General features: G+C 58.7%; 3 non-coding genes across 3 annotated transcripts in view; all 3 read left to right on the top strand.

Moving 5' to 3' along the window:
• The first annotated feature begins 1,298 nt into the window (after positions 1–1,298).
• LOC142795985 (small subunit ribosomal RNA) lies at positions 1,299–3,113 on the top strand. The gene has a single exon (XR_012893463.1). It is a non-coding gene; the product is annotated as a small subunit ribosomal RNA (ribosomal RNA).
• A 1,718-nt stretch (positions 3,114–4,831) lies between these two features.
• Positions 4,832–4,984, top strand: LOC142795982 (5.8S ribosomal RNA). The gene has a single exon (XR_012893460.1). It is a non-coding gene; the product is annotated as a 5.8S ribosomal RNA (ribosomal RNA).
• Positions 4,985–6,138: 1,154 nt separating this feature from the next.
• Positions 6,139–6,176, top strand: part of LOC142795983 (large subunit ribosomal RNA) — a 3,958-nt gene continuing 3,920 nt past the window's right edge. The window contains exon 1 of the ribosomal RNA XR_012893461.1: positions 6,139–6,176. This exon is cut by the window's right edge and continues 3,920 nt beyond it. This is a non-coding gene — a ribosomal RNA (large subunit ribosomal RNA).

Raw genomic sequence — 6,176 nt, 5'->3', positions numbered from 1 at the left:
TGCGCCCACGAAAGTAGCGTATTTGGACGTGCTTGACGGCGACCGCCGCAGGAGTACGAAAAACCACGTCAGCCGGGGCGAGCGACCCACGGCGGTCTGGGTGCTTATCGCTGCTATTATAGGGGCACCCCGGCAGACGCAGAAAGAAAAAAAAAAAAAAAAATGGGGACATGGCGTGCGTCACCGTGCGGCTTCGCAGCGTTGCCGAAGTCGCCGAGCCCTTCGACTGAGCCGAACGGCGGACAGGGAACGTTGGTCGGCCGTTCTAACCTGTCGGTGCCACGCCGAGACGTCGTTAAGGAAAACCGCGTCGTGGGCCTCTACGACGCCGTCGAGTCGTTGTACGTTTGGTGTCCAGCGTGTCGGCGGCGAGTAGCGGACACGTCGTTCACGACTTCGGTCTTTCGCAGTCGACGCGAACTTGCGGAGAGTCGTGGTGCCTCACGTTTTCGGCAGAAACCGCGGCGGAATTTTCCCGTGCGTGCGCGCACGACCTCGGTGCTGTGCCGTCAGCGTAGTGTTGCACAAACTCGTGGCCTACCCAAGGTGCGGTACGTTTGCGGCCGTATCCTCGGTGGGAATTTCGTGAGTAGGGTCGCAAATTCTACGACCTCGGCGGGTTTGAGAGCGACGTAGACTTGTGGCACGCTCAACGTGCCACACGTTTCGGGGCACACCCGCGGTGAAATTTTCTCGAGTACGCTCGTATTAGTGCCCAAGGAGGTCTGGGTACTTATCGCTGCTATTATGTGGGGGTTCTCGTGAGCGGCGTACGCGAAAGCGACCGGGTGTCTGATATGCGGCGGGCTTCGGCCTCGTCAAGCGTGTCCTCGGGTCTGCTCCAGGGGAATCCACGGCAGTCGTCTGCAGCCTCATCCGCTTGATGCGTTAGGGGCTGGTTGTCGGACGGTGCCGTTTTACCACGATATCGAGGTGTGTTCCGTGTCGTCCTCGGGCGATTCAGATGCGAAAGCGCCGAAGACGCGGGCGTGACCCGTCGTCTGGCGGCTTTGCAGTCTCGGCTCCGTTGCTAGTTCCGGCCGGTCCACCGACAGTGCAGCGGGCTTGGGCAACCCGCACGGCGCGACCGAGTCGATGCAACGAAAAAGAGCGAGCATGAACGTGCTTCTTGCCGCACGGCTCCCACTCGTCTTTCGGGAAGGTTGTGCCGTAGCGAGCTCGAACGCCGTCATCTCGGAGTGCAAAATAAGCGTGTTGGGGCGCCTGAAGGTGGCCTCCGCCGCACACAGACTGCGTCCGGCCCGCCGAAGGCGAGGACGGACGCGCAGTCGAACGATTACCTGGTTGATCCTGCCAGTAATCATATGCTTGTCTCAAAGATTAAGCCATGCATGTCTAAGTACATGCCGAAATAAGGCGAAACCGCGAATGGCTCATTAAATCAGTTATGGTTCCTTAGATCGTTTCTTCCTACTTGGATAACTGTGGCAATTCTAGAGCTAATACATGCAGTGAGCCTGGAGCCCTTTGGGTAACGGGTGCTTTTATTAGACCAAGATCGATCGGGTTTCGGCCCGTATTGTGTGGTGACTCTGGATAACTTTGTGCTGATCGCATGGCCACGAGCCGGCGACGTTTCTTTCAAGTGTCTGCCTTATCAACTTTCGATGGTAGGTTACTTGCTTACCATGGTTGTTACGGGTAACGGAGAATCAGGGTTCGATTCCGGAGAGGGAGCCTGAGAAACGGCTACCACATCCAAGGAAGGCAGCAGGCGCGCAAATTACCCACTCCCGGCACGGGGAGGTAGTGACGAAAAATAACAATACGGGACTCTTTTGAGGCCCCGTAATTGAAATGAGTACACTCTAAATCCTTTAACGAGGATCAATTGGAGGGCAAGTCTGGTGCCAGCAGCCGCGGTAATTCCAGCTCCAATAGCGTATACTAAAGCTGCTGCGGTTAAAAAGCTCGTAGTTGGATCTCAGTTCCAGACGAGTAGTGCATCTACCCGATGCGACGGCTCGGACTGAACATCATGCCGGTTCTTTCTTGGTGCACTTCATTGTGTGCCTCGAGATGGCCGGTGCTTTTACTTTGAAAAAATTAGAGTGCTCAACGCAGGCGAGTCGCCTGAATAAACTTGCATGGAATAATAGAACAAGACCTCGTTTCTGTTCTGTTGGTTTTTGGAATACGAGGTAATGATTAAGAGGGACGGACGGGGGCATTCGTATTGCGGCGCTAGAGGTGAAATTCTTGGACCGTCGCAAGACGAACTACTGCGAAAGCATTTGCCAAGAATGTTTTCATTGATCAAGAACGAAAGTCAGAGGTTCGAAGGCGATCAGATACCGCCCTAGTTCTGACCATAAACGATGCCAACCAGCGATCCGCCTGAGTTACTCAAATGACTCGGCGGGCAGCTTCCGGGAAACCAAAGTATTTGGGTTCCGGGGGAAGTATGGTTGCAAAGCTGAAACTTAAAGGAATTGACGGAAGGGCACCACCAGGAGTGGAGCCTGCGGCTTAATTTGACTCAACACGGGAAAACTTACCCGGCCCGGACACTGGGAGGATTGACAGATTGAGAGCTCTTTCTTGATTCGGTGGATGGTGGTGCATGGCCGTTCTTAGTTGGTGGAGCGATTTGTCTGGTTAATTCCGATAACGAACGAGACTCTAGCCTATTAAATAGGTGCGGGGTTCCCAGCACCTTACAACCTTCTTAGAGGGACAAGCGGCTCCTAGCCGCACGAAACAGAGCAATAACAGGTCTGTGATGCCCTTAGATGTCCGGGGCCGCACGCGCGCTACACTGAAGGAAGCAGCGTGTCTTTATCCCTGTCTGAAAAGACTGGGTAACCCGTGGAACTTCTTTCGTGATTGGGATAGGGGCTTGCAATTGTTCCCCTTGAACGAGGAATTCCCAGTAAGCGCGAGTCATAAGCTCGCGTTGATTACGTCCCTGCCCTTTGTACACACCGCCCGTCGCTACTACCGATTGAATGATTTAGTGAGGTCTTCGGACCGATGTCCGGCGCGGCCTTTCGGTTGCGCCGGTCTGTTGGAAAGATGACCAAACTTGATCATTTAGAGGAAGTAAAAGTCGTAACAAGGTTTCCGTAGGTGAACCTGCGGAAGGATCATTAACGGATTGTGAAGGGTGAGCGCCTCAGCTGCGTCTGCGCCCGACACTTTCTGCCGCTGACCCCGTTTGGACGCGGGGTCGGCTTTTCCCCACGGGGCTGCCTGAATGTGGAGCGGCACCCCGTGACAAATTGTTGCGCCCAGCGGACGCCAACACCGCGACCTTGGACGGTCGGCCAGGTGGCGGACGCGGGTACAAACGGCGCAACGCACTCATAGGTCGGTTTCGACCCGCCACTGCACCGTGGCTCGAAGCGCTCGAAATGCGCGACCCGACCGCTGCGGGACCGCCTAGTACTGTAAACAGGAGCGGCGGAGCGCGAACGGCGAGTCGTGGTTACGTCGGTAGAAGGCGAGGCTGCGCGTTCCCGAAACGCCAGCCGAGTGCCCTCCCGACCGTTCGAGCGTGCAAGAACGAGACCCGACAATCGCGCGGCGACTGCCAAGTACGAGAGGAACGGCACAAGCGTCGGCGGTCGGTCAAGGAACTGGCGATGTGACGGGTCCGCTGTGCACCAGTGCATACCGTCCCGCCGTCCGCGGCAAGCGCCTCCGCGTCCTCGGGTGACGGAGGCTGCCGGTCGGTTCTTGCAGGCGAGGGATCTCGCTGGCACCGGTTCGCGTTGACGCGCGGCCGGTCATGGCACGGCGATGCGACGGCCGAGGTGCGCAGTACTCGATGGAGGAACCGCACGCTCCGATGACCGTCCCGCCCTCCGCGGCGTATGCGTACCGACCGTAATGGTTGCAGCAGCGCCGGCCGGCTTTTGAATTCGCCACACGAAACACGGTGCGAGATCGCGGTTAGGGGAGCGTCGACGTTGCCAGGCGTTTTGCTTGCTGCCGAGGGAAAGGCGGCACGGCCACGTCGCGCTCGTCGCGATTAGCGGGTCTGCGCGCTTTGGGAAGGTGCCGCAACGACTTGCCGAAAGAGGAAGCACGGAAGAACGAGGGACTTGGACGTCCCGACAATTGAACGCACTTGCGGCCAGGCCCTTGCTGGCTTCGTTCTTCCGCCTCGAGTAGGCTCGTACGCGGCTCCGGCGCCGAAAGTGGTCCTTGGCACCGACTTCGGTGGACGTGGGAAGTGCCGCGCAAGTACGGCGCGCCTGGCTCCACCTGTTGGCTAAAGTAGGCAGCCGGATCGGCATTTTGGTGTGCGGTGGCAAACCGTGGATGCGAAAAAAGCTTGTGCGATTTCGTGGAACAAAAAGCGGGGGTCCCCCTTTTTATGCGGAGGAGACCGACCCGCCTGCCGTGGTGAACCGCGACGCCACGGTAAAAACGGGAGAGGCTTGTCGATGGGACCGTGCATCCCGCGCTCCACGGAGGCCGGGAGGCGGCCGCCCGAGGAAATGTGTAGCCGTCGAGGCCCGCATCTGCGTGCACTCTTATCCAAATGGGTGTACCGCAGGCATTTTCTGGTTAGGCGGGCCAATGAGAGCGAGCACACAACGATACCTACGGGTCCGGCTTGGAGAACCGGCTTCGACGCCTCCCGAGTATTTATAGAGGGGTGGACCACGAAAGCACTCGCAAGTAGCGAAAGCGAAACGCCGTCCGAAACACACCGTTTGCTCGATTTGCGGCAGCCGAAAAAGGCGCGGCAGAGTTTTGGAGTCCAAGCGTGCGCTGAAAAGCGCCCTTCTTGGCCACTGTTTGGCCGAGTGCCAGAAACGTTTGGTTTTGACTGTACGGAATTGAACAAACACTTTTTCACGACTCTAAGCGGTGGATCACTCGGTTCTCGGGTCGATGAAGAACGCAGCCAGCTGCGAGACTTGGTGTGAATTGCAGGACACACTGAGCACTGATTCTTTGAACGCACATTGCGGCCTTGGGTCTTCCCTTGGCTTCGTCTGTCTGAGGGTCGGATCACATATCAAGAGAGCCTTCGGCGCACAAGGGAACGTGAGCCGTCGACTCGTTTTGACCGCGTCGGCAACACGGACAGCACGCTGAACACCTCACAGCGAGCGCCAACAGCGGCCACTCAAGGGCGAGACGGTGGCGACCGTCGTGCCAGAGCCCAACCGAAACGGGGGCGACCGACTGCATTGAGGATGTGGCACCTCGTTGAGACCGCCGCAGGACTTCGAGTCGGAAGGAAGCCTGCAGGGAAAGTGCGGTCGAGGTTGCGTACTCCTCTCTGCGACCGGGCGCGCAAGAGCTGCGAGAGCCACGGACGCGCAACTTTAACGCACGGTAAACACGAGGAGCGAAAGCCGGCCAGCAAAGCTTCTCCAGCCGTGCGCAAAGTGCGCGAGATCGCAGCCTTGCGTTGCGCTTGTTGCCCTCGAAGTAAGCAGGGTGTCCCGTAGACCGGGCGCTCGAACACGCTGCGGGGCCGTGCCTCCTCCAGGCTTTGCCGCGCGAACAGGGAACGTTCGCGCGCAAAGCGCAGGGAGGTGAGGAGGCTGCGCCCGACGTTTGCGGTTCGCTGCGTACGCGGTTGATGCGGAGAGCACGGCGCGACGACTTGCCGCGAAGCGGAAAAAGTCTCCCGCACGAGTTGGCGAAACGTTGGCGAAGCTTAAGGCGTTCTCGTCGTAGTCCGCCGTCGGTCTAAGTGCTTCGCAGTTCCCGTCCCGTTCAAAAAACTGGGCCACTCCAGTTGGGGCGGGGGCGACGCTACACGAGACGATGCCTCTCGCCAGGCTGCGTGGCTGCCCTTGCGGCGGCGGCGACTGGCCTCGGCGGTGTTTGGGCTTTCGACACGGTCGTTTATCACGCAACTGCTCGGACGACGCACGCGCGCAGCGGAATGCCGCTTGCCAGCCTTGTGAAGATGTGACCCTGTACAGGGTTGCGGGCGCACTTGGTAGGGCGTCGTACTCGGTTCGCGATGGGTTTACGAACGTGTCCCGTCACTTCCACGTCACACCGGTTGTGCGCCGCACGCGTGCAGCGGGGAAGCCGATTGCCAGCCTTGTGAAGAAGTGGCCCTGTACAGGGTTGCGGGCGCACTTGGTAGGGCGAGCGCACGCGGTCGTGCAGGAAGTTGATGGAAGCGAATGTATCCGCTGTCGACCTCAGATCAGGCGAGACAACCCGCTGAATTTAAG

Source organism: Rhipicephalus microplus, unplaced genomic scaffold (genome assembly GCF_043290135.1).
Source record: "Rhipicephalus microplus isolate Deutch F79 unplaced genomic scaffold, USDA_Rmic scaffold_990, whole genome shotgun sequence".
Classification (NCBI taxonomy): Eukaryota; Metazoa; Arthropoda; class Arachnida; order Ixodida; family Ixodidae; genus Rhipicephalus; species Rhipicephalus microplus.
This window is presented reverse-complemented; position numbering and strand designations above follow the sequence as displayed.